Source organism: Spermophilus citellus, assembly GCF_964194105.1.
Source record: "Spermophilus citellus genome assembly, chromosome: 6".
Classification (NCBI taxonomy): domain Eukaryota; kingdom Metazoa; phylum Chordata; class Mammalia; order Rodentia; family Sciuridae; genus Spermophilus; species Spermophilus citellus.
In genome coordinates, this window is record NC_138187.1 from 95,514,276 (window position 1) to 95,541,938 (window position 27,663).

At 41.7% G+C, this 27,663-nt stretch overlaps 1 protein-coding gene across 1 annotated transcript in view; it reads right to left on the minus strand.

Moving 5' to 3' along the window:
• CHRM3 (cholinergic receptor muscarinic 3) overlaps positions 1-27,663 on the minus strand; it is a 415,689-nt gene that overhangs the window by 193,158 nt on the left and 194,868 nt on the right. Inside the window, exon 3 of the mRNA XM_081299117.1 lies at positions 25,762-25,824. The gene's annotated coding sequence lies outside the window, so the exon portion shown is untranslated. The remainder of the gene's footprint in view (positions 1-25,761; positions 25,825-27,663) is intronic.

Below are 27,663 nucleotides of genomic sequence, written 5' to 3' on the forward strand. Positions count from 1 at the left end.
GGTCAGGGGTGGAGCACTAAGCAATGGCCTTTCCAAGGTACAGAGGGGAAGGCACTGATGTCACAGAGCAGAGAGTCTTGAAGCTGAGTCCTGAACGTCTTCACTGCTCAGATGGCAAAGGAGGCTGTTGCTCATTTGTACATGTGAAAATGGGGACTGGGTGGCCCGGCCACAGGAGTACGGCAGACAAGAAGAAGCCTTGTCCATGACACAGGAAGAGGCTTGGGTAGGAAAAACAAAAAACCTAAAGGCCCCCGTAGGCTTCCCCAGAGGAGGAGAAGTGTAACGGCTGAAGCTGGAAAGGTCCAGCGAGACTCTCCTCCTTCCTCCTCCCTCACTCCGTTCTTTCCTTTTGAACTTCTGGCGCATAACTGCCCAGATAATTCCTTCTCCATTCAATTTCTCATCATGAAGGTGAGAGACTAGAAAATCTTTAGGGGGCCCCTAAATTGCTCTGCCTCATGAAAGAAGATTGAAGTTTAGATTTTCCATACTTTTCCAATCGAGAAACGACTTTACTGTTGAGGCTTTCTGTTGCCTTATAGCATATTAAGTTTTATTTTGGCTTTAAAGAAGAGTGATGGCTTAAAGAGGAAGTTCCTGCTACAAATCCCTTTGAGATGGAAACCAATTTCCAGGTGACAATGAGCAATAAAGCCTAGAAAACAGACCCCAACCTAAGACCAAGTCCAAATGGCAGCACATCCGCGGCGTACCTTCCAGCAATTATCTTATCCTACAGTTGCTTCCCAAACTATATTTGTTACCACAGGAAGCAAGCTTATTGTTCTTGGGCAGGATTCAATAGATAGAAGACTAAGCTAACGTATTATCTGAAACCAAAGAAGCCGACAAACAAACCAAAATGTTTCAAGAAACCACTTTCTGGGGGAAATCTTTTGATAAGGCATTTAAAAGAGAAATTGAACTAGGCACAGAACTCTCATGTGAGTAGTTTCTGGAAAATGTTTGTTTCAAAAGTCCTTCCCATTTGGTGATCACTTGAGTCCATTCCTGGGGTCAACAGATCTGACCTCAGTGACTTGCAGTCTAATTCTGCACTTCCTACCCAGAGACCAGGTCTCTAGAGAGGTTGAGGATTGGTCCTTCTGAATGTCAATTCTGCAGTGAGGAGGTGGGGTCTAGAAGTCTTTGCAGGAAAAGAAGCGGAATGGATGACTCATGTGAGAAGTCTGGAGTGGGAGGGTTCATAGGTGCAACTAAAGGGGCAAAGGCAGAGAGCGGGAGTGCGGACTTCCTGTGTGCCTACTAACACTGGGCTGGGCTCCCAAGTTCAGCACAGGCTAACACGGCTTCCTGTCTTGGTCCATTTTTTTTGTTTGTTTTTACTAGCAACCCCTCCATTCTCTGAAATAAAATTCCAAGTGGGGCAGTTTAGTGGCACTATTCAGATTGCTTCGTCCCCTGTCCTTTACTGACATTCTTATTTAGCAGAATTCCCCAAATTCAGTAAGGAGCATTTTTTTCCCCTTTTCTTTCTTGGTTTCTGTTACCAACAGAGAGGGAGCCCAGATGTGATAAACTGAAGAGTTGCCTTCCTTACAATCTGACTTGAGCCTTCCAGGATGGTTAAACAAACAAACAAACAAACAAAAACCTAGAAAAATTTTTCTCAAAAACTAACATGAAATTACCAAATGACTCAGCTACACCATTCATCAGTATTTATCCTAAAAAATGAAAATGTGCATACAACAGTGATCCATGCACACTCGTGTTTACAGTGGCACAATTCCCAATAGCCCAACTGTGGAACCAGCCTACCTGTGTGTCAATGAGTAAATGGACAAAGAATATGTATTATAGATACACCATGTAGTTTTATTTGGCCATAAGGAAAAATGAAATTATGTTATTTGTGGCAAACAGATGAAACTTAAGGGATTATGTTAAGTGAAAAAAGCCAAATTCAGAAAGTCAAGGTCGTATGTTTTTCTCATACATGAAAATGAGAGAGGAAAAGCAAGGGAGTGGGAGGCATGGTGGGAATCTCTTGAAAATCTAATGGAGATGAGGAGAAGAAAGGAAAGGGACCAGGAAGAGGGAAGAGGGAAGGGAGAGGGGAGGTACTGGGGAGCAAAACGGACCAAATCATCTTGTAACAAGCCCCACTATCATGTATAATTATGACACACCAATAAAAATAAGTAAAAAACTGACTTGATTTCCAGTGACAGTCATGACAGTGTAACAGGACAGAATGTAATCTGTATCCCAACCTAAAAAAAATCCTAGAAACCTATGTGAAATCACTGTTTGAGGGCCTGGACAGCAGGCTGTGCAGGGTTGTGCTGAAGAAGAGATGGGAAGCCAGCGTCTGGGCTTTGTGTTTCCAAGGAGTGTCTGCACAGCAGGCAGAGGAAGAGCTCAGGCCATGTCTGACTGCCTCACTGTGATGCAGAAATGGTGCCCCGAGTGTGAGGAGTCCAGAAAAAAACACAAGAAAGATGTTTAACCCTCCTCTCCCCAAAAGGCATTAGGGAAATGAAAACTGAAACTGCATAGGAATGGCTAAAGTCAAAACAAACGCATGGGTGTGGGCAGGGAGTGAACTGTGAGGTCCACACATCAGGTGGGCTGTAAAATGGTACAACTGCTTCATTAAAAGTGATGGAGCAGAGCACACCTGTGCATGTGTGTAGGTCCCAATCTGAATAATTTGAGGATACTTAATCTAGTGCTTTCTATTAAACAAAAATGATTTTTTATGCTCTTAGGAATGCATCCAGCAAATAATTTTTTTTTAAAAAGATAAGGTCTGACTTGCAGTAATAAATCCCTTTTGGAACAAATGAAATAACATGTGGAGAAACACAGAGCAAGCCCGCTCAACAAGTTGTCCGCAAAATACGGAACAAAGAAACCAATTCAAGACCATGAAGACAAAGGAAGGGAGAGCACAGGACATTTAAAAGGGAAAGGTAATTGGGCCTAATTATTTTTTGCCCTACTTTTCCCTTTAAAGGCCTTGGAATTCTTGCCTTCCTTCTGGGAAAGTTGGCTCCAAGCTCACAGTCACATGAGTCGGGTATAGGTCCTGAAGAGCTGAGGCTGCTCCTGACCAGACACCAAGCTTCAACAGGCTCCTTGCTGAGGAGGCCACATGAAGTTTTGAGTGAGATCGAAGCTCAGGATGAAACAGTTAGAATAGCAATTAATTAAAGATGTAGAAGGTTGTGTTCAACATGCAGCAGGGCTGCCCTTTAGAGAAATTAATGTCCTTTCCAGTTTCCTACTGCTGTTTAAAATGAAGAATGGCATTTTCCCCCTGATCCTATTATCTGTATAACTGTCCATTCTTTGTCCGAATAAAACCCCAAACTGTCTTTCTGATGAGCAAAGATGGCCCCAAACCCTGTCCTAATTACCAACACGAACATAAACTTTTGCAAATGCAGGCTGATGAGGTGAATTAGAATTCTGCTCTCCAAAAATCCAACACATTCTGGAGAGGCTGGGAGTTCATTTTAACAGTGAAGCATCAGAATGGTTGAGGGTCCCAGCAATGTAAAATTCTACTACTGCAGAATTCTGTTTCTCTTAGACACATTCCTTTGAATTTCAACTCGTATCTTCTTGTGAAATGTCTCATCTTTAGAATAAAACCTTAAAGAGGTACAGGGAACAGGGTCTGGCTGTAGAATAAGGATCAGAAAGAGCGTTGGAATAATGACATGTCACATTTGTTTGTTTTCCAAGGTGTTCTATGTTTAATCACTGCAAAGCATCTTGGGATAAAGGCATCGTTCATTAATATCTTTGTGGGATGTGTAAGTATGAATCATCCCTGTTTTCAGAAGTACATGTTATCTTTTGGGGAAAATGCAATCATATCATAAGTGTGATGACAGAGTTTTGTATACATGCACATATGGATATGTTATGGATGTATATATCTATCTATGCACCTACTGGCTAATTCATAAAGTGTGACCTTGGCAGCCAGTGCTGTGGGCTGTGGGAAAGGCCCAGACTCATCAAGGATAGACAGGGGGAGGGAAATACTTTGTGGAAGGTCAGCTGGAATGTGATATGGGAAGTGCTTCCAGGAAGAAAGATACTGAGAACAAGACCTGAGCACCAAGAATAAGGACGGTGTGCGAGAGGAAAGCAGGACTGAGTTGGAGGACGCAGTCTTGAAGCCAGACCTGGGAGAGCCTTGAACGCCAGTCTTCAGGAATTTGTGCTTTATCCCAGGTCAAGGCAGAGCTCTGGAGAAGCTCAGAGTAGAAGCCTCAGAGATGACTTTCAGGAAAATGTACCTGGGAATAATGCTCTAAGATGGAAAGGGCAAGAGGCTCAAGAAGAAAGGCCAAATCAGATATGGAAAGTGTATTTGACCTGTAATGAAGAAAGAGCATTTCTAAGCAGTAATAAAACTTAATGAAATTGAATTTCTACACAAACCCCCAGATTTCAAAGTAATGCCACACAAAGCACTGACTGCAGATAGCATGAGGTTGCAGAAGACACAAAGGGCCTGTAGTAGAGTTCCAAAGGGACAAGACACAGAGACAGAGAGTTTTGCTCTCATCAGTCCTGGGAATAGAGAGCAGAGGACAGGAAAGGAAGATCATTGGTGCTGGATCTAGCAGAGCCGAGCATGGTTTTGGCAGAAGGGTTTTGGAGACAAGAGGATGCAGACTTTGGAATATCAGAGAAACGTATGGAAGCCAGAGCAGAGCAGATCCAGGCAGCTGGACTGCTAAGACTGTACAGGAGGTGGTGCACGCAGAGAGACACCACTGGAAAGAAATTACATCTCCACTTTGTGCTTCCATTTCCTCCTGAAGTTCTAATGTTTTACACCTCAGATCCAGTTGAAGACCTGTCAAACAGGTGAGTGACACTCAGTCCACAACCCAGAGTGTTGAGGTAGAGAGATCATGGGAAGCTATTATACTGGGAATCAGGAAAGAAGAAGGGGGGTCAAGGGCACTCAGGAGATAGCACACAGCAAGAGACCAGGTAGGGGTGGGAGGTAAGGGACAGGTGCCAAAGAGCATCATGAAGAGAACAATTCCCCAGACTCCTCAAATGACTGGATGCAGAACAACGGGAGATGACTCATGTACTTTATAAGGCCATAGGACTAGGAGTACAGTAATTCCTTGGAGATTAAAAGGGAAAGAAACGTGTCTGTGCATGGGGCATATGCCTGTGAATTTGGGGGAAGATAGTAAGTGGATTTGTGTTAGAGATGCTGGGCTGGTGTGGGGGTGGCTCGCTCACTCAGAGAGATGAGCAGTTAGTGACACACAGAAATTGAGCCTTGGAGAGGTTATTTAAAGATCAAAATATAAAGATGGCCTACCTGCATAACAGCTAAGAGAGTGACAAGAGAGGAGATGCAGAGTAGAAACAAATGTGAGCATCTACAGAAGAGGTGGGACACTCGGTGTCAGGGATAACCATGCTAGAATGCAGGCGAGCAAAAGAAAAATCCAGAGGCAAACCCAGGAAAGAGCAGGAGGAAGGGGGAGATGCAGACTTCTGAGATGTCACAAATGGCAATGCCACGAAAGAACAATCAACTCAAATTCTAAGAGGTTTTCGAGTAGAAAAGCCAGGAAGAGTGGCTTAGGGTAAAAGGAAGGGTTCACTGATAAATGCCAAGGCTGATGTTTCAGGGCCATTAACAGGTAGAAGCAAGAAGACAGGGGCGAGGGTGGGTGGAGTTGCAACAGACACGCTGGGAAGCTGAGCAGAGAGGGAAATTAGCAAGGGCCTCCAGGCCTCAGTGCCGGGCGCACCTTGCAATCTCGATTTTTTTTTTTCCCGATGAGTAAAAGAAGAGGAGATGAAGTCAAGAAACAGTTTTTCATGTTTAAGAAAAAATTTCAATATTTAATGTTTGAAATGCCAGGGTGAGAAATCAGGAAGTATATTTAAAAAAACGAGAAAGAGAGAGAGAGAGAGAGAGAGAGAGAGAGAGAGAGAGAGAGAGAGAGAGAGAGAGAGAGTTCAGGTAGAAAAGTGGACATCTCAGCAGAAGGGCCATTTCTTCTCCAGATACAGAAGGAGCAGGTGGGGACAGATCTATGGCAGGGGCCGGGTGTGCAGCCGGCAAGTTCCGGGCTGCCCAGAACTGCAGGTGACAGGACATCCAAGAGTGGTTTGAAAGTCAAGTACAGAATTCAGGGCAGAAAGGGAGAGGGGACTCTTGGCAAGGTCATTGTGAAATGTCCACAGCAAGAGGGCTGAGCACCCCCCACTTACAATAGGCCTCACCTTCAAGGCAATTTTTTTACTCATGACCCACCATGCTAGAGTTTGAGAAGAGGAACCTTTTGGGAGGGTGAAAAAAGGCCCAGGTAGGAGAGGAGGGAGAGAGGCAGGAGTCTCACACAGAGTGAACTGAGGGGGTTGGACAGGTGGCTGCACTCCCCAGATGGGTATCTGAGAGCCTCTCCAACAAGGGACCCTGAGGAAGGAAAGGGGCCTGGCATTCAGGAGGAGATGGGAGAAATAAACTTTCCAAACCAAACAGGCCCTTCTTCCAAAGGAACAAAGGAGATGGTTTCATCAACTAAGATTTTGTCCAACTGGTTCCCTAACCAAGAAAAATCATCAAAATTTCCCAGAGATTTTTTTTTTTTTTAAACAGGGATAGACTTCTGAGCACCATCTGTAGAGACTGCCCTTGAGAAGGCCTAAGGCCATGCCCAGGAGTCTGTATTTTTAAGTCTATTGACAGTTGGGTGCTATAATTAACAAGGTGCAAAATAAATACATTTAGATTCATTTTGTACAAAATTTAAGAGTACTCTGGCATTGCTCAATTCCAGCTTATTATTTCACTTAAAAATCCAGTATGCAAGGGTTTAGTTTTATTCTGCCTTCAAAATACAAATATATCTGAATATAATTGGGCAACACACTGGAAATTAATTTCTATTGCGTAGCTTTGCTTTTCCTTCATTGATTCATTCTTTGATTCTTTCTGCCGAATTTATGGCACTGGTACTTGGTGAGGTCCCCTTCTGTGTTTGCCGCAGCAGTATCTATCTTTCACTCTTTCAGGGACATGCAGCAAGGGGAAGAACTGAGTGTGCTGAAGGAGAATTCTGAGGATTCAGGGGCTTAGCAAACTGTTGACAGATATCAGTGGGTTAATGTTTTAGTTATAGAAGCAGAGACAAACTCTTAAGTGGCCGAAATAGAGTCAAATCTGCCATGGTGACCTGCAAAGAAGGGTAGGAGGTGGGGGTTGAGGAAAAACAGGGGGGCAGAATATGGGAAGCAGGAGAGTAGACAGGAGGCCGATATGCACCTCCAAGCCTGAGTCTAGAGGGGCCCTGGCACCAGTACAGACTGGCCAGCCAGTTAAGACCTCTGTTTCCTCAGCACATGAATGCATGTGAGAGATGTAAAAATAAGGAAAAAAAAGAACAAACTGACCAACCACAAAAACAAAATCTCCAGATCACTCCTGCCTTTATAAATGACACAGAACAAACAACTATGAACTTGAGTGAATCAAAAGCTAGACTTGTGTTGATTGAGTTCCTATCTTGGGCAAGGCTGGGGACAATAGTAGGAACCAAGTAAACATGGTTCCCACATTCATGGGTTTCTTCGAGAATTTCCTACATACGGGACCTGATATTGTTTTGAGGCCATAATTCAGTTGTGCTACACTAGAAAGAACAATTAAGGTACTCCCAATGTTATCTAAACTGGAATAGAGTACTACCACACCCAATTGGGAACCCTAAACAGTGTCCTGACCAAAAGCATTCTGTCATCTACATCTTCGTGGCTAATTTGACTGTTTTCCATTGTGGAGGGCCTTCATGAAGTGTACTACAACTATCCTACACACACTTTTTAGAAAATAAGCACACGGCGCCAGTCCCCTGTTTTACCCACTAAAGGGGGATGGAAGACGGTTTCTACTTGTACTGGGTACGTTTACAACCATTGCTAGAATTCTAGACAGCTTTTTAATCAGTAGGCAAATAGGTATTGTGGCTCTCAAACTTACTTCTCCCCAGAAAAATATATGTGTACGTATATTTTAAAATGTTGTATACGTGTTCACACATGTATTTACACTGAAATCTAGTGCACTCGTGTGTGTGTGTGTGTGTGTGTGTGTGTGTGTGTGTGTGAATGTATATACATCCCTACATGGCTATCTAAAACTGAAATGGGTATTTCCTGGAATAATATTCACACAATGTATCTAAGTGATGCTTAGGATCGATTCTGTTCTCTTGTAATTAATAGACTTTGTTATTATTTTTTCCTAATTTTTTAAGTTTGTTCTAATTAGTTATACATGACAGTAGAATACATTTTGACACATTGTCACGATACATTAATGACACATTAAATCATGACACATTAATATGCCAGAGGGCTGTGCATAGTGCAGAGTCACACCAGTAGTGTAATCATACACCTATATAGAGTAATAATGTCTGTCTCATTCCATCATCTTTCCCATCCCCGTAGCCCCATCCTTCCGCTCACTCCCCTCTGCACAATCCAAAGTTACTTCATTCTTCCCTTCCCTCCCCTCAACCCCCACTATGGATCAGCATCTGCTTATCAGAGAGAACATTCGGCCTTTGTTTTTTGGGAATTGGGTTATTTCACTTAGCATGATATTCTCTAGTTCCATCCATTTACCTGCAAATGCCATAATTTCTGCCTTCATTAAGGCTGAGTAATATTCCATTGTGTATATGTACCACATTTTCTTTATCCAATCATCTGTTGAAGGGCATCTAGCTTGGTTCCATAATTTAGCTATTGTGAATTGAGCTGCTATAAACATTGATGTGGCTGTGTCCCTGTAGTATGCTGATTTTAAGTCCTCTGGGTAATAAACTGAGGAGTGGGATAGCTGGGTCAAATGGTGGTTCCATTCCAAGTTTTCTGAGGAACCTCCATACTGCTTTCCAAAGTGGCTGCACCAATTTGCAGTCCCAAAAGCAACATTTTTTACAGGCGTTTTGGGCTTGTAGTAAAAGTTGAGCAGAAACCACAGAGAATTTCCATGTACTCTGTCTTCACCAGCCTCCATCCACACTTAATAATTTGTTGTTTCCCTTATTAATAGCACCTACCATTAATGTGGTATCCTTGTTATAAATACTGAGCCAAGGCTATGCATTGTTATTAACTAAAACCTATAGTTTAGGGGTTGACACTGGTGCACCGTGTGGACGTTGACAAATGGATGCCACACAGCCATCACTGCAGTGTCATACATAGTAGTTTCCTGGTCCTAAGAATATCCTGTGTTCCCCTCATCCATTGCTCCCTCCCCACTAGCCCTTGGCAGCTACCCATCTTTTTGCTCTCTAGCTCACTGAGTATTTGCAAAAAGCAAATGGAATCCTGTACACATAGAGCTGAGTAGAGTACCTGACATACAGCAAGTTTACAAGAAATAGGAATCTATTATTATTATTACTCTTAACCACCCTGCATCTTATCTGGAATACAGTAAGACCTCAGTAAATATTTTTTAAAGCCCTGAAGGATTGCCTTTTTCATAAGCTTGTCTGATCTAGGGAAGCTTCTCAGAAGAGTCAAGTCCAGAGCCTTGAAATGTAAATGCAGGGGATGGGGGGAAGGATGTAGGAGGCTGAGGAGATAGCCTAGTGCTAGGCTGAAAGGCAGAAAAATAGAAGGAGTGTTCAGAGGACAGAGATCTCTATGATTAAAGCAGATAGGAGCAAAGGAGCTGTCTTTCAGAGATCACCAATGACCTTTGCAAATGACAGATATCTGAACTTCCTCTTTAAGTGGCATAAAAGCAAGACTTCAGTTATATAAGCAGTGAATAAAGTCCTCCATGTGTGCTGGGATTGCACTAGTCCTGTCCCATCCTCGGGAACACTGAGAACATACACTCAGTCAATTTTCTGTGTTCTGGACCAGTATAGGACTGTGCTCCCAGTAAGATGGTCATGGAGCTAAGGATCCCTATTGCCTGGTGATGTCATAGCCATGCTAACAGTGTAGAATGACTCCTCTTCAAAGAACGGCGAAGGAATGAAGTGGATATACTAATCACATTCAGGACCAATGACGCCCACACAGTACCTACGACACTGTAGACAGACGATATTACTAATGTGACTTCGTTTTATTTTAAAAGGCAACCTACCAGTGTGAACATTTTCTTCGATTCAATGACCCGCTTGTCCATATTTCAAATCACAGAATCAGAGTCACATTAAAGAGGTTTTATCATGAGATTTAGTGCCTAAAATACATTTCTTCTGGAGAAAAAAAAAATGACAGGGCATAAAAACGCAATTAAGGAAGATACTGGCTGCAAGTACTGTTCTTATACCAAACCTTAGGACAGATCAGACAAGCTGCTGACTTCTGAGTGAGTTGTCTGGGGTCAAGACTGCTGGGCCTAACTTGCTGGCCCAGCTTCTTAATGCAGGTGCTGCGGCCAAAACAATCTAGCAGGATAGCTTATTTTCCTTGCTATCTTGCAACTTCTCAGGAACATTCCAAATGGAGTGTACTAGCATCAACAGTACTCTAACCATTTTCCTCAACATGCTCATGTAAAACTGGATAATTTCACACTGACAGTGATGGGAGAGCAGGAGGGCATTTTTCAGTATGCCAGCTTCTCTTCTTGTTCTACTGTCAAATGCATGTCTCAACATAATTCTGTGAAATGTACTGTCATTATGTAGGCCTTTATTATATTTGAGATGACATATACACACAGGAATGCACCATACCTAAGTGTTGATGCAAATGCACCATGAGGCCTTTGTTGTGGGTGGGGGTCCTTTTTAACCCTAAGACTAGGTCCTTTGTACCAGGATCATGTTGCATCACATTTCTTTTTCTTAGAAATGTTGATAGCAAAGATTAGTTGCTTTTGGCAATGACCCTCGTTTGCAAAACCAAACATTCATAATTCCGTCTCCTAAAGTATTTTGAGATCCAAATTTTGAGAATCACTGCTTCTTTGGTGTATACAACCCACTGACATGTTAAGAAATACATCTTTCAGAAAGAATACTCCAAAGTAACAAAGTAAGGCCTCTCTGGTTAGAAAAAATATTTTTAATAATAGCTTTATAAACTTCTATAAGTGGGGTTGTTCACTAAGGATATGAAAAAATATTCAAAAATCTATTCATAATCCCCAACACCAAAATTTTTGCATCAGTTCTTTTGCTTTGCATTTTCTTTGTATTTATTTTTACAAAAAAAATGGCAATTTTGACACTTTCAGTTGCTTACTTCATATCACTTGGGAAGCATTTAGAAAGAGTAGGGAGTGTCCACATTGCCCACAAGGAGGACCATTCCCAGATTGCACTAATATTATGGCTGATTGTAAGGTCAAGGACATCACTTTAAAGAGGTAGAGGCAGGTAGACCCTAAGGTCCGAGAGAAAATGGGGATGAAGGCAACTCATCTGTGATGGAAAGCTAGCCAACTCAACTGTGCACAAAACAGCCAAAGTAGCTTTTATTTTTGGCTCTAAGAAAACATCTGGAAGCCATGGAGCTTGAAGGACTTTATGAGAAAGGCAGGAGTAGATGAAAGTAAGATTATCTTCTGTTCAACAGATGGGAAAAAACTCACTGCAGTAGTCTGGGAGGTTCAGGAAGAGATGGAGCTTCTCATGCAGTCTTGAGCTCTATTGTTAGATCTTGCAAAATTTTATAACAGTTCAACTTTCTTTGCTCGGCCTTTTGGCCTACAAAAAAATACTAAGGCAAGCTGACATTTTGGCTACAAATTTTGCAGCTGTGTAATGATTGGGGTCTGGGAGACCTTACTATACTTGGTTCAGCTCTTGAGTTCCTTTTGAGACCAAGACAATAGAACTTATAATTAGCAAACGACCATAAGTCTCAGAGTATGACACATGAATAGAAGTCTTCTTTTTTCTTTTTCCCTGCACAGGGTTATAAAAATAGAACAAGTGACTAGTGCATTTTCACTTCTACTCACACCAACTTGAATAAAAAGATATATCTAAAGATATAAATTGGCAAGAACATGGCCCAATATGAGGTGAATGGTTTTCATCTTCCTCTAAGATTGAGGCTTCTTGCTGACATCAAAGAGTCAATGTGAACCTGTCAGAAAGACATTTGTTCCAAATGATCCCTTCCCTTCCATTCCAGTGTGGTAGTCCCTTACTCCGCCCACCTATCTTCCAACACTTCTAGTGGATTCCAGAAACCAAGGATGGTGTTTTGTGGGCTTCCTTTGTCCTTTATGTAATTAGCATATCTGCTTCATTCATTCACCATTCTTTGGAGAGAAACTGTGCTATAACACCTATATCACGCTTTTTTCAGCATTTTGTGCCCTTCCACCTCATTGGCATTCACTAGTCTTGCTCTTTGGGCCCATGATTAAGTAAAGTCAGGGTCACCTGAACACATGCACTGCCATGCTCCACCCATTGACCTGATACCCAAGATGGCTATGTGAGTATGAATGGGGCCAGCATTGCACACAGGGGATAGGCTGGGAAAAGGAGTGCTCACATGCAGGGTGGAATTGAGCAAGATGGCTTGAGATTTAACCAGGCTCTTCAAGACAGCATGCAATTAAAAACTTCTGAAATTTTCCATATAATATTTTCCAACTGTCACTGATGCCAGGCAATTCAAACCACAGAAAGCAAAGCCATGCTTAAGAAGAACCACTACATCCCCAAACCAGCATGTGATCTTCTCTGGGCTATGAAGTAATTCCTTTGATTTAATCTCCCTAGTTATTCCTGCCTTAATCCAAATCCCACATGGATGTTAGATAAATGTCCTAAAATCGAAGATCTGATTAATTGTGTTGGTCCCCAATTTTAAAAAGTACATGATTACCCCTCATGGGAAATTGAACAGACCAGGTCCTTCAAACCCAACTTTGACTTCCGTTTCCTCATTCCCCCTCCAGCCCTAGGCAATCTGGAGTTCCAAAGAAACTTCTTTATCCTTCTTTCACATGCAGCAAGCTTTCCTGGCTCTGCTTTTTCTCACACTATTTCCTCTGACAAGACTGAAATTCCCTATCCAAATTTTGTCCATCCCCAAGGCCACACCTGAAAATCTCATTTCACAAAAGCCAAACATCATTTCTTTCTTCTTAGGAACTTTACTCTGTTCTTATTTATTTTATCTTGTTCTTTAAGTATATTGCTTCATTTTCAACGCTGTTGGTTAAAGTAAAAACCAAAACGCTCAAGCAGCCCTTGGAAGTCTAGACTGTTTTTCAAGAACAGATTCTCTGGGATCCATTTGCAGAGGTCTCTGTCTATGAAGAGGGGACCAACTTCCCCTTTTTCCCTTCTACAAGAGTTCCTCTTCCTTCTTTCTAGAGACAAAGCTTCCTCTAGTTAAGCTTCTCTGAACTTTCTTCCCCATGGGGCCTTGACCTTTGTACTTCTATGCCTATCTTTGTGTCACCCAGTTTTAATGAAATCCTGCTAAGTCAGCTAAAGCCCCCACCTTGATACCTGATCACCTTCTGTGTCTGATCAATTTCTTCTCACCTCCCAGGTGGTGTCTACCCCACCCAGTCTGTCTTCAGAAGGAATCCTGGAAGATCTGTTTAACCAGAATATCTCCATCCTTCTGATACAAGCCTCTGAGTAAGTTTTCTTCCACTGATGGCACCCTGCTCTTTGGCTGTGAATCCCCTCTTGTCCATGTTGTTTTAGAAACTGAGCCCAGAACAACACAGAGCTCTCATTCCACTATTTCAACAGTTTCTGAATAAGATCTGTTTTTACCCCTTTACCAGCTCTGTTTTTTTTTAACACTATTGAAGAGGGAGATGGTCCTATCAGTCATTCACACCATGTGTTATAAATGATGTAATTCAGAGTCCTGTATTTATTTAGCCTCTCATCTGCAGCTGATTCTTTTAAATTGAGAAATCTGTCTGGCTAACTTCTATGAAATAGCTCTTTACAATGAACAGAATGCCATTTTATGAACCATTTCACTTGATTTTTCACAAGTGGGAGAGCTATTGTGAGAGATACTGAGGAAAATGAGGCTCAGAGGGGTTAAGGGACTTGTCCATCGTGATGTTAATAGAAGGAACATTTATTGCAAAAGAAAACTCAGAAAGATCATCAGATCCATTTTCAAGTCCATGCTTGAAGCTGATTTTTCTCCCTTTCAGAATCAACATAGGGTTGAGAAAATAAAGAAAAGTTCCAAGAACTCTTTTTCCTCAATATTTCCTTTTGTCCCACTCAGCAGAGAAAAAGTAATAAAAAAGGCCAACATTGATTGAGTGCTTACTGAAAGGCAGTCCTCATATAAACACCTTGCATGAAACTACCTCATCTATCTCTCCTAATATTATTTATGGGGTACTTAACAATGGAGTACAGATGGGCAAAGGAGATGAGAAAATCAGCTTGCTTGAGGTAGAAAGGGCATTTGAATAGAGACCATGTGCTTCACAGCCCACATTTCTAACATTGATGCCAGGGCTTCTCAAAATTTCATGTACTCATGAGTCACCCGAGAACTTGTTATCTGCAGATTCTGACTCAGTAAGGCTGGGCTGGGGTCTCATTTTCTGCATTTCCAGTAAGTTTCCAGGGGCTGCTGGTTGCTGCTGGTCCTTGAGCCACACTTTGAGCATCAGCTTCTTATACTTGTCTCTGAGAATTCTGGAGTTACTCACCCACTCATGGGGGCTCCAAGGCTAGGGACTAAGAAGGAAGGGGAGAGGACCCCTGAGTGTCTTGGCCATGTCTACTCTTTGGCCTTCTCTGAATACTCTGGCACCATTCCCATGCCTCTGGCTTTAAGCCACACCCTCCTTGTTCTTGGAGAAGAACATTTTCATTCTGAAGCATATATAATGTTATTTCAGTTAATACTGTAGTACACCACAGCCTGCCTTCTGTCTGGAACACAGCTCTGTCTAGTCTTAACATCACTTGCCTTTCACAGTGTCCTGCCTCTGATTTTTTAATTTGACACATCAGTTCACATGAAATTCCTGAATTAACCTAGCTGGTCATTATGAAGCATTAATTTATATTAAATTTGCTGATAAACTAATAGGACACATTGACTAGTTTTTCCTAAATGGAGGTCTTCCATATTAGGTACATGAGTTGCAGAACTGGACTCATTCATTCACATATTCTTCCTTTACTATGGGGTACCTACTATGAGCCAGGTCCTGGGCCAGGATTTCCCCTTTGCTCCTTATGCTCTGTTTAGAATCTGAAGCACCTGATTTTTTTAAATATATAAATACACTCATTTTTATGTTATATGTATGATACTATCAATGATTGTATTTTATTTTATTAATTTGATCTAGTGTACTTAGTTTTGTTTTGTGCACTAGTTCCAAGGCTGTGAGATGATGTGGTAATTAATGTCACTTCCCAATATAAAATCTCATTACGTCCAGTTGGCCTCTGCAGACGTTTGTTGTACAATGTGGTCATAAGCCCACAAAAATCTACCCTCACCTTTAGTGAATTGAAAATGAATCCCTTTTCAATAAATTTATTAACTTCAAATGAAAACTGGTTCTTGGCCACATCATCTGGCTTTATCTGGCTTCCATTCTCTCACCAGTTAAATGCAGACTTTGTCTTCCTATCAGAAATCACTTTCTCTGTTTCAACCTTCTTTGGGAAGTTGCCCATTTCTATTGCTGCAGAGTAGAGTCAGCCCCGACACACTCATAACCACTTTCTTCCCCTTTATATTTAGTTCCATATGCTAGGAACTTTTTATGCAATTTCTTTTTTATTCTTACAACAATCCTGAGTGACAAGGTGTATTCCTGTCTTGGCTTGGCAGACAGAAAAGATGAGAGAGATAAAATAACATTAGCTGCTCCCGCCCCGAGCACAACATAGGTACAGGAGGCTCAAAACTACAAATTGGACATTCTCATTCACTGTTTGCCCACCCATGAGAAGGAAATGTTATGGTCTTCACCTGACAGAAGAAGTGCCCACGCAGGAAGGGCTCACTGCCAGACAAAACGCGGGCATTGGCCGCTGTCAGAGCTGGGTGCTAGCCTGGGAGCCAAGTTCAGGGCCTGGCCTGTATCCACGATGCTGCCTGCTCACCTGATCTCACCTGATGAGGATGCCCCAGCTGGAGAAGACAGCAGGGCCAGGACACAGAGGTCTGTCTGAGGAGGATGGCCCTGAGCCAGCCACCGTGCACTTGGCTTCCTTTCTTCAGAGCTATCGGTGTAAACCCTCAGGATCTTATTACCTTACTTGAATCCAGTGGAGCACAGTGTCTACTGCCCATTCCATAACAGTTGGGCAAAGAAAAGTAATAATGATCTGAGCGCAGCCTCCTCTTCTGACCTTTCTTTATGCCATGACTCTGCTTCCGGCCCTGCACCTGCCGGGGCTGCTCATCCACTCATTGTTCCTTCTTGCACACTCAGGGATTTTGCTTCTGCAGCATCCCTTTCTTTCATCCATTTTCAGTGTGCCCTTCTCTTGTGGGCTATTTCCTTCATTTCGCACACATGCTTCAATATCTCCTAGTTTCAAAAGCCCTAACCAGATTCCAGAACCTGCTTCATCCATCCCTACCATGGCCACTCCCTTTTAAGATGCATTTCCTTTAAAGATTGAGCTTGCTTATTGAGTTAGCTTATTGGGTGCTAACCCGCTCATGGTTCTCTGTCCTCATCCCTAATACCTTCCAAAGACCCACCTTCAAATATCATCACATTGGAAATTAGGATTTTTGTCATATACATTTTAATTTGTTGGGAACACAGACATTCAGAGCACAACATCCATGACTGCCAATGTTTTTATAATAAACATTGCACTACTCACAATCAAAACACAAAAATGTGTGTGTGTGTGTGTGTGTAAAAGAGACTATGAGGTATGGCACTGTGCATACACCCTCCTAGAGGTGTGCAAAGTGTGCATACCACAACACATTTTGCGGTTGGGCAGAGTGAAGTGGTGAGAACAGAGGCCAAACTGCAGTGGTGGAGAGTGGAGGATGAGGAAATGGAACTGGGCAAGGGCGTCATGGATGATGGAAGGAAGCCAAGGTGGGTAAGATGCAACAGAGAACCCGAGAGGAGGTGGTGTTTGTTTTTTTCTTTAGGATCCGAATCCACTTTACATTCACACATAAAAGACAAATAATCAAAAGCACTAAAGTGTGAAAACACAAGAAAGGGCCAATGCAAACTGGTGTAGGGAGGAGTAAGGTCCAGACTCTCACCATGTCTTGCTTGTGTCTCGTGAATTGGCTCTTTCCTTACTCCTGCTGGTGGCTCTCCCTGTTCAGACCTTGACCTCCTGTTTGTCCAGAGAAGTAACCTACCTTCATAGTTCCCCACTGCTATGGCTTGGATCTGGAATGTCCCCCAAGGCTCAAGTGTTGAAGGCTTGGTCCCCAAAGCAACAATGTTCAGAGATGGGGATCTTGGGAAATGATTAGGTCAAGAGGGCTCTGACCTCATCAGTGGATTACAGAGGAATGGACTATGAGGAGGTGGTGGACACTGTAGGAGTGGTTCCTAAGTGAAGGGAGTGGATCCTTGGAGGTGTGACTTTGGGGACTATATCTTTTTCCCTCCTCACTCCCTCTCTCTTCTCTTCCTGCCGACCATGAGATGAGAAGCTCTGCACCACCACGTGCTCCACAATATGATGTTCTGCCCCTAAAGAACAGGGCCAAGTGACCGTGGACTGAAACCTCTGAAACCATGAACCAGAATAAATCTTTCCTCCTTAAGTTGTTTCTCCCAGGAATTTGTCACAGCGACAGAAAACTGACTAAAACACCCACATTCAATCTATTTCCACATATTGTTGCCAGGTTAATTTTCCTTGTGCTATTTCCCTGTGCCAAACTCTTTCAGTGTCATTCTGTTACTTTCAAGATAAAAATCCAAGCTCCTCTAGGAATACAAAGTCCTTTTCCTGTGGCCTCCTTGCCTTCCCCATCCTGACATCTCCTTCCCCCATGAGCACACAGCATAGTGGGAAGCCATGGCTTACATCCTCAAATATGGCTGGGAGCCCTGGCAGATTCCTCTGGCTTCTTTCTGCCTATACAAATCATGCTCTTCTCAAGTCTCATGTCAACCATTTCTCATAGACGGGATGTCTATGACCCCTGAAGACATATAATAAAGTGACCTTTTCTTCTACATTGGTATGCCAATTAACACATCCTTCTCACAAAACATTTTCCAAAAGCTTATCTGTGTCTATCACTGTGAAAAGCATCAAAAATTCCAACATGCTAAAGATATAGACCATGACAACTTGATTACCTCACTGATACCTGGTGTCATATTGAAAAACCGACAACATTTAAAAAATAGCTATATAGCTTATCAATACTGGATTTTTCAGCTCTTCAAAGATAGAAGCTGTGTATTAAAGCATTAGTACAGGTCATCTGAAATTTCTATCTCAGGAACAGACAGCAGGAATCAAATAACTATTTTGCTGAAAGGACCTGTTAAAATTGGATAGGGTTTGCAGTCTCAGAATAATAAGAAACCGTGTAAATTGAATTTTCGTTTTTCCTCTGATACTCTGGGATGTAAATATAACACATGTGCAGACTTTTCCTTTTATCACATTATAAGCTCTCTTTTAAGGCATCCTTCCATGTGCTTTGAAATAATTTCTTCTTATACTTGCATGTGTGCTGAATGCTGTTTGGTGCAAAGGTTGTGTCTTTAATTTTCAACTCCATTTCCAAATGGTTCTCATGGTAAGCCTAAGAGCTTTCTCATTTTTTCTTGGAGGGTAATTTAATTTCTCTATGTTGTAGAAATGTGTCAAAATTCTCTTTTAGTTAAAAAGTACCACTCATAAATTCCAAGCTATATATATTCTTTTATTTATTTGTTCTTTTTAGTTATACATGACAGTAGAATGTGTATGGTTTATATATATATAATTTTTAGTTGGGTTGACACAATACCTTCATTTTATATTATTTATTTTTATGTGATGCTGAGCATTGAACTCAGTGCCTCACACACACTAGGCAAGTGCACTACCACTGAGCTACAACCTTAGCCTTAGAATGTATTTTGACATATCATACATACATGGAGTATAACTTCCCATTCTTGTGGTTTTATATAATGTGGAGTTACACTGGATGTGTACTCATATATGAATATAGGAAAATTATGTCCTATTCATTCTACTGTCTTTCCCATTCCCATCCCCTGATTCTCCCCTGTCCAATCCATTAAACATCCACTCCCTCCAACCCCTGCCTATTGTGAGTCAGCATCTGCATATCAGAGAATACATGTGGCTTTTGTTTTTGAGGGGATTAGCTTATTTCATTTAGCGTGATGGTCTCCAGTTCTATCTATTTACCAGCAAATACCATAATTTAATTCTTCTTTATGGTGGAGTAATATTCCATTGTGTATACATATCACATTTTTTTATCCATTAATCTATTGAAGGGCATCTAGGTTGGTTTCGTAGCTTAGCTATTGTGAATTGAGCTGCTATGAACATTGATGTGGCCACAACACTATGGTTTGCCGATGTTAAGTACTTTGGTTATATGCCTAACAGTAGGATAACTGAATGAAATAGTCATTCCATTCCAAGTTTCCTAAGGAATCGCTATACAGCATTCCAAAGTGGTTGCATCAATTTGCAGTCCCAGCATCAATGTATGAGTGAACATTTCCCCCAACATCCTCACCAACATTTATTATTACTTATAATTCTTGATAACTGCCATTCTGACCAGAGTGAGATGGAATCTCAGTGTAGCCAAATCTAGATTTTAATGAATGTAATTATCATATAGATTATTTCACCTGATTACTCCTGATTTTCTATGGCTGCTCTTTTGTTACAATTTTTACAGCCATTTCATAAGATTAATTTTATTTAAGATGTTCACATATGATGATGCTACTTTTATGGTAAACATATTTTGTGATATAATTTAACCAAATTATCTTGTTTTTTGCACTCTATTTTTCTTGTGGATAGCATGACTTAGTTATTCATTTCTAAATATTCTTTTTATTTGAAAGTATTTTCTACGATTTTGTTTTCTGTTTTATTCCTGGTTGATAATCCCCCTTTCCTTTTAGCTAAAATGTCCTCTGAAAGGTTACACATAGTTTATTTAAAATGCATTGTTTTCATTTGGATCACCTCTGAAAAGTTTCCTTTTGCTTTTTAACCTGTTCTCTATAACATAATATCACACGAGCACTACTGCATTGACCACTTCCACTTAACGTGCTCTTGGGAACCTGATGGCAGTGCTTCCCACCTCTCATGCGGCCAATCCCCAGTGTACAACAGCAACACCAATGCCCTCAGATCCTAGCTGGCCAAACAGGGACAGAGGACCAGTCCTCAGAGGCAGGCACAGCTCAGTTGAATCTGCCGCTGTGCCTCAGAGCTAGACAGGCTATAACCACTATGGGGACACCTGGCACCTGCTATTTCTCCACGATGCTCTGGGCGCAGCCAATGTGGGCTCTGCCACACAGACATCAAGCTCAGTGTCAGCCATGGTGATCTGCTGCCTTTCAGGAAGAATAATTGGGAGCTTGAGAACTAGAGACACACGTTGCTAAGGGATAGGGTGCAGAATCCAGAGTGAGAAGTGGAAGTCCAGGTTGGGGAGCCTGGTGAGGTCCGCTGCCCAGAGCCTGGGCACTACTCTGCTGTCCCTGGAAGCAGATACTTCTGTCCAAAAGTGTCCTGAGACCTAGGCCTCAGGGGCCTTGCCTCAGCTTCTTCATTTCAGATCTCTTATTCACCATCAGCATCAGTTTCAGCTTCATCTGGTGAAACATGAAAGCTCAAGCCAGTCTCGGCTCTTCCCAGTCAACATCTATGATTCAATAGGTGACTGCAGACACATTCATGGCTGAACATCACCGAGTCAGAGGGCCCACCTTGGCCTTCCTCTGGCCATGACTCTCTCCAGGGAGCTTAGCTTCTTCTACAAGGAGCTGGACTTCTCAACCAGACTTCAGATACCCAAGTCCCTGGAATTCCCTGCTCAAAAACTCAGCTTCCACTCACAGCTAGGGAATAGAGTGGTCTTTTCACAAGACATAGTCCCCTTTATACACCTGGTGGCCAGGGCACAGGCATAATGCTAGGGAGAGAGGGTATTAGGATTTTTGGGTTGACTGTTGGAATATACACTCCAAGGGTGAGGATGCTGGGACAAAGCAGGGTGAGCAGGGTGGTTGGGTAGGGGTGGACACATGGCCTCTTCCAATCATACTTTTGCTCCTGTTCACATAGATGTCAGGGCCAAGACCACTTCAGTCCACTTGCAGCCGATACAACCTTTTAATGAGGTCCAGGCTATGTGCTGAAGGATGACTATAAAAGAATATGCATTCTCCTAAATTTAAAAAAAATAATACTTTAGCTAAAATGTTAGATTAGATTCTAAAGTCATTCACATAATCCCAGAAGTCTCCACAGTGCATTTGTCAATGAAAGAAAGTAATAGCTGTTAGATTCTGTAAACATAGGATCAATTACAGGAAGCTTCTGAATGACTCTAAAAGAGATCTTTAACCAGCAGAGTGGAGGAAGGGCAGCCGTGGAGAAGGAGGGGAGGCAAAGCGAAGGTATTGGGGATTGAAACAGAGCAAATTATACTCCACACATGTGCGAATATGTCAAAGGAAGCCCCACTATTGTGTATAACTATAATGTACTAATAAAAATATTAAAAATATATTTGCATTCTCTATTATATATTTGTTCTTACATAGTTGAGCAAGTAGTCACAGTTGGTGACTATCAAGACTTGGATAAAACCACTGACCAAGAGTTACAGGTCACCCTTTCTCACACAATGTCTGATTAAAAAGAAGTTTATGTTAATTTATGCTTGTCCTTGAAGCAACTGGAAGTATTGCATTTTTAAATTCTATATAAGTTCAATACTTTGTGTTCTTCTCATTTTTTTTTTATTTTATGTTTAAAACCAAGAATATATATTGTAATTTTTTTTCATAAACTCCATCTACATATACTAAAATGCTATTCAATTTACCCATGTATCATACAAATACTGCCACTTTTATTTGCATAGGAAAGTGAAAAAAAGCAAGAAGCACAGATCTAACTGAACAGAGCTGACCAGGGACAGTAGGATGCCTGGGACAGGTGGGTATGGAAAGCTGCTCCTTCACATGTTGTAAGGGGAATGTTTCTGGATCATACATATCTACTATTTCTGACTTTTATTTTGAGTGTATCCTTTAAAAGAGTGGATGCCCTTCCTTTGTTCAATTTTAAGAACAGATTTTTCTCCTCAATAAATCAGCTTCAAATTTTTTAACATTTTTCCTAACGTGTAATTATCATCTTCCGAAGACCCAAACGTGCTGTCAATGTGACTGAAATCAGAATGTAAATATTTTATAAACAGCTGTCAAATCTCAATTGGCAGAAAACAAAAAAGCCCCCAAATTGCTATAATCTAACCATGAGGCTACATCACTTAATTGACAGATAAGACATGTTTCTGGTTTGCATTTTCCCATCAGCCTTTTGAATATGTGTGCACCATGTGCCACCCTGTACCAGCACTGGGAAGATCGACTTGAAGCTGAAGTAGACTGTGCAGAGCTTGGAGGGAGAGGCCCTGCACATGAGCTGCACTCAGCTCCACAGACATTTCCACACTCACTGCATCTGGAACATCGGCTTAACATGCACGAAATCCCTGCATCAAGGGAATCTGAGCATGCACGCAGAAGAGACAAAATTTTGCTCTTAGAGGTCCAATAATTCATTATTTCAGATTTTAGGCTTTTGTTTAACAAAATTCCTGATTGCAATGTGCCATACTTAGCTAATAAATGTCTGTAAGATACATAGATACTGTCACCCATGAGCATCCAGCAGAAATGGCTAGAGTAGAACAGAGATCCCGGAAGTGCCCCTCCCAAGGATTTACTGCTATCTATTTGTTATCTGTACCACTGCCTGTCCTTCTGTCCTTTCAACTGTTTTTTTCTTTATTTTTTTCCCTTTCCCATTTAAATCACACACTTGTCAGGGGCATCTAGGAGCAGGGCTTAATTTCTTTGGACTATTTAACTTATGGCATTTTCTGACTTTCAAATCATTCATTCCATAAATATTTAACAAGACTCTTGCAGCGTGGTTTGGGCAGTGTTAAAAACCTCTAAGGTCCTACCCTTGTGGAGCTTAGATCAGGTCATGTTTTGCCTGAATCCTTTACACTACATGTGCAGGTATTTTGTTGACAAGAGACTATTTTAATATGCCTTAAAAATAAAACGTTCACTTTTTAAAGGGAATTACACTGGGTCCCTGGGACAGGGCTCAGAGAGAGCAGTTGGGGGAGGTCTAGGGAGAGAGAACTACATGGAAGAGCCCATGGTGGCAAGTGCCAAGGACAGAGCACAGCAAACCAGGGTCCAAGGAGAAAGAGGAGAGACAGAGAGAGGGAGAGAGGGAGGGAGGGAGGGAGGGAGGAAGGGAGAGAGAGAGAGAGAGAGAGAGAGAGAGAGAGAGAGAGAGAGAGAATAGCATGCCAGAATCCAAGGGGAAAGATCAAAGAGAAGCATTCAAGGGGAGGAGGAGGGAGAGGCAGGGATGCTGGAATTTGCAATTTAGTAAGGGGGAGCAGGTACAAAGAGAAACCAGATCCTATCAGATTTGTTAAGTGATGGTAAAGCATTTGGGTTTATTCCAGATGCATGTGAAGGAACTGAAGTTTTTCAGCAGGTCTCAAACAGGGAACAAGATCTGATAGAGTTCCCCAAGAGGACTACCTCTTAGTGTGGCCAGAATGGAAGCCAGGTGACCACTATGTCATTGTCCAGGCAAGACAGGAGGAAGATGTGAAGTATGGGCAGGACAAAGGAGACAAAGAGACACAGGATTCAGGATGTATTAGGAAGAAAGTGAGGGAAAAGGAAAGAGCTGATAACTCCTAGGTTCAATGATTAAAAGGAAAAATTATGGGTTTAACAGATGTCAGAGTACTTCCTACATTTTCAAAGGAGAGTCAAGGAGATAAGCTATTATTTTGTGCTAACAGCAAATCAGACTATCTTACACCCTCAATTTACAAATAAAGAGCAAAGGTCCAGAAAGGTGATATATATTTTTTAATGCCACAGAAGAGCTGAGCTATCACCTGCATTTTCAGTCTCTTATTTTCCAGCCCAAGGTTTTTTTCCATCATTCAGCATCTCTCTCCTCCCCCAGTTTAGCTCAGTGCCTACCTCAATGCCTGGCATGACTCTTTGGAAAGAAATTTCATTATATAACTTATCTTTTACCTGCATTATTTTTTTCCCCAGAACAAAGTAAGGATGACTGAAATATTGGAGATCATTAGAAGGAGGTTACTTAGTTAGAATTGTAGATTAAAATCTGAGTTTTGGTAACCATTAGTTTCTAAAGTTTCATTTCAAAAGAACAAAATGCAAAGGAGGATACTAGGAATTAATATTTCCTTCACCTGCATTTATAGGCAATCCAAATGCACTGGATTCTGCCTAGCCAGAGGCTTTTCTTTCTTTATGGAAATAACCTCAGTTCACTTAATTTTGCAGATGGATAGTGGAATGGAAGACCCATGTTATTGGAAGGTATTCAAAGGTTTAGTAAGCTGATGATGCCCATGGACTGGCTGTGAAATGCAGTCAGCAACAGCCCAGGCTGATGGCCACCCTCAGTTAGGCCCAACCTGGGGCAGCAGCATGCAGGGAAAAGCAGCTGACAGGTTCAAGTTCAGACCTCACCTACACCACTACAAGAAAAAGTTTTTCACATCTCAGATCAATTATCCTTTGTGCATAAAATGTGGATAGAAACACTGGATCTGATAATACTGCTGTGTGCATCAAGACCCAGCCAGGGCGTGTACCTGTCACATCCACAGGAAATCTGATGGTAGGCTTGGCAGAGCTCATTTTATCTCCCTGCTCCAGCATTGCTGATAGTGGCTTTTGTTCCTTGGATTGCAAAAGGGGGGCTGTGTTTCCAGATAGGACAATGGGATAGGAACAAAGGAAATGATTCCAAGCAATTCTCCTCTCTCAGTTCCCCTGTTTTAACCCAGGAAGACAAACTACTGCAAGGGCCCATCAAGCCCATCACTTAGCTCATTGGCTGGAACTGGGTCTCATGGCCACTGTAAAGGAGTCTGAGGAGACAAGGGTTTTTAAACCGAACCCTGTGCTAACCTTTACAGCAGCAGGGTTTTGTTGCCAAGGATCAAGGGGAGAATTGGATTTGGGTGTCATAGCCATAGCATTTGCGGAATAGAGAGAGTATTATCAATGATAAGCATTTAAGAAGGATTGCATTGACTCACAATGCTGGTTCTTTATCTTCACAATCAGATTGTGGATAGCAGTCTGAACAGAAGCAATGTAAATTAAGGGGTAATTCTTAAGAGTATAAGATTTAGACAAGTTATAATGTCCAATCCATATGCTAATAATTCAAACAATTTGTATTATTTGAAAACACTCCACATAGCTCCTGTTAATATACAAAAGGGCATTTGAAATAGTCAATTTATTTCAATTTTGAATGAACAGTTTTATTAATATGCAAGAAATTGAGCATGACTGTATATTAAGAAATACACAGTAGAAGTGGTAAATTGTGTTGAAGAACACCAACTTACCAATTTTTCTTTCTTGTTAATCTGCTCTAATAGATCAAACTATCAATTCCTTTTCTCAAGCAAAGGACTCAACTAGGGAAAGGATCTTACCTTACTGTACTTTAGCTGAGGTTCCAAATGTCACTTATTTGGCCACTAATTGGAACACAGGTGCTAGAACAGAACAAGAGAATGAGGTTAACAAATAATCAAAACCCTGGGAAAGGAAAAGTCAATTGGTTACACAAAAAAGTTAAAGAATTTTTGAATTGGAAATGACTGCATAGATCATGGTGCTTAACTTCCTTGTGTAACTGATGAAGACTTCAGTGAAGTTAAGGTATCTATCACTGCCAAAGAAAGGTATCTGCTGAGTTCTTCATTCTGCAGCTCTGCCCTTGATAACTCTCTAAGCTCAGGCTGCAAGAAATGGACACAGTAAGAAGAAGAGAAGGCAAAGCCATCGCTCTTCCCTTCATGTTACATGTCAGTGACAGGTGCCTTTCTTGTTTTAAGTATCACAGTCTACTTGACTACTTTCAAAGGGAAGTCAAATGCATAATCCCTTAGAAGTGTGAGTACACTAGCTTCTTCCAGAAACTTCAAAATGTACACCTGCAGTGGTCTTGTGGGCGTCCAAGTAAGAGTAAAGCTCCCAACTCCATTTCCAGACATGGCACTCACCCTTTTGAGGTGTACAGAGCCTGACCCCCAGGCCAGAAACTTAGGAGAGCATCTATTTTTATAAGGTTAGTGGAAGAAAGAAAAGGTGGTGCTGAGCTCCACAGGAGGGAGCAAAGGAAGCGGGTGGCCATAAAGGACATTGCTGAGGACAGAGGGTCTGTGACAACATGAGCCTGTGATAGGCAGCAAGTGTTGGGAGAGTTTTATAGCCATTGGATGCTGCAATTAATAATTCAAAAATAAATATGTATTTTGCATATCTTTTTTTAAAGTTTCAATATGCAAATGGTAGGAAAAAAGAGAAGAAAAGTCATTGGTCCCTCATTGTTTTAAGAAGCGGGATCCTGCAGAGCACAAGCCCTTTGCGTCTGGACATCCCTGCTTCCTTTCTGTGGGGCCTCTTCCTCTGCTATTGCTTGCAGTGTGGGAATTAGGGAGGGAGCCTCTCCTGCTCTCAGTGAAGGAGGGCCCCTGATCCAAGTGCGGCCTCTCAGACTCCTTCTCTCTTGGGAACCCCTACCCAAGGAGTATAGCTCAGAAGGAAAGGCTGCAGCAGAGTGTGCCATGAGATTCAGTTGCTCTACACGGAGAGAAACTGAGGCTGGTGAATAAGTGACCACTGGTATAAAACCTGAGCCCAATTCTGACTCTATTTATCAATTATTTGTCTCTTTTAAGATCCCAACATCCTTGCTAATCCCCTGCCCCCTCCCTTTCCCTCCCACCAGGATGGTGGAATATGATGGACTTCATTATACAAAGTACATGTATGAAGATTTGAATTGGGTGTCGACATACTTTATATACAGACAGAGATAACAAAAATTGTGGTATATATGTGTATTAAGAATTGTAATGCAAAAAAATAAATAAATAAAAATAAAAGAATAGCGTTACCTTAGATTAGGTAGAAGGAAGTGAAAGGAGGGGAAGGCAGGGGATGTGGAGATAAGAGAGTAGAATGAAACAGACATTATTACTGTATGTATGTATGTGACTATATGACCAATGTGATTCTACAATATGTATAATCAGAAAAATGAGAAATTATATCCCATCCATGTATGATATATCAAAGTATATAAGTGCATTCTATTGTCATGTATAGCTAATTAAAACAAATAAAATATAAAAAGATCCCAGCATGTCCTCAGGAATAATATTGACACACCTGGAACTTCCAGAGCAAACTCCACCCAGACATCAACACTCCCTACAAGAGAACTTGTCAACAACACTTCTCGGGAAGAGGGAGTCCTTTCTCTCCCTCGTCTCTCTGTAATAGACATTCTCCCACTCAGGGTGTGCTGATGGGTGTGGGTTCACCTT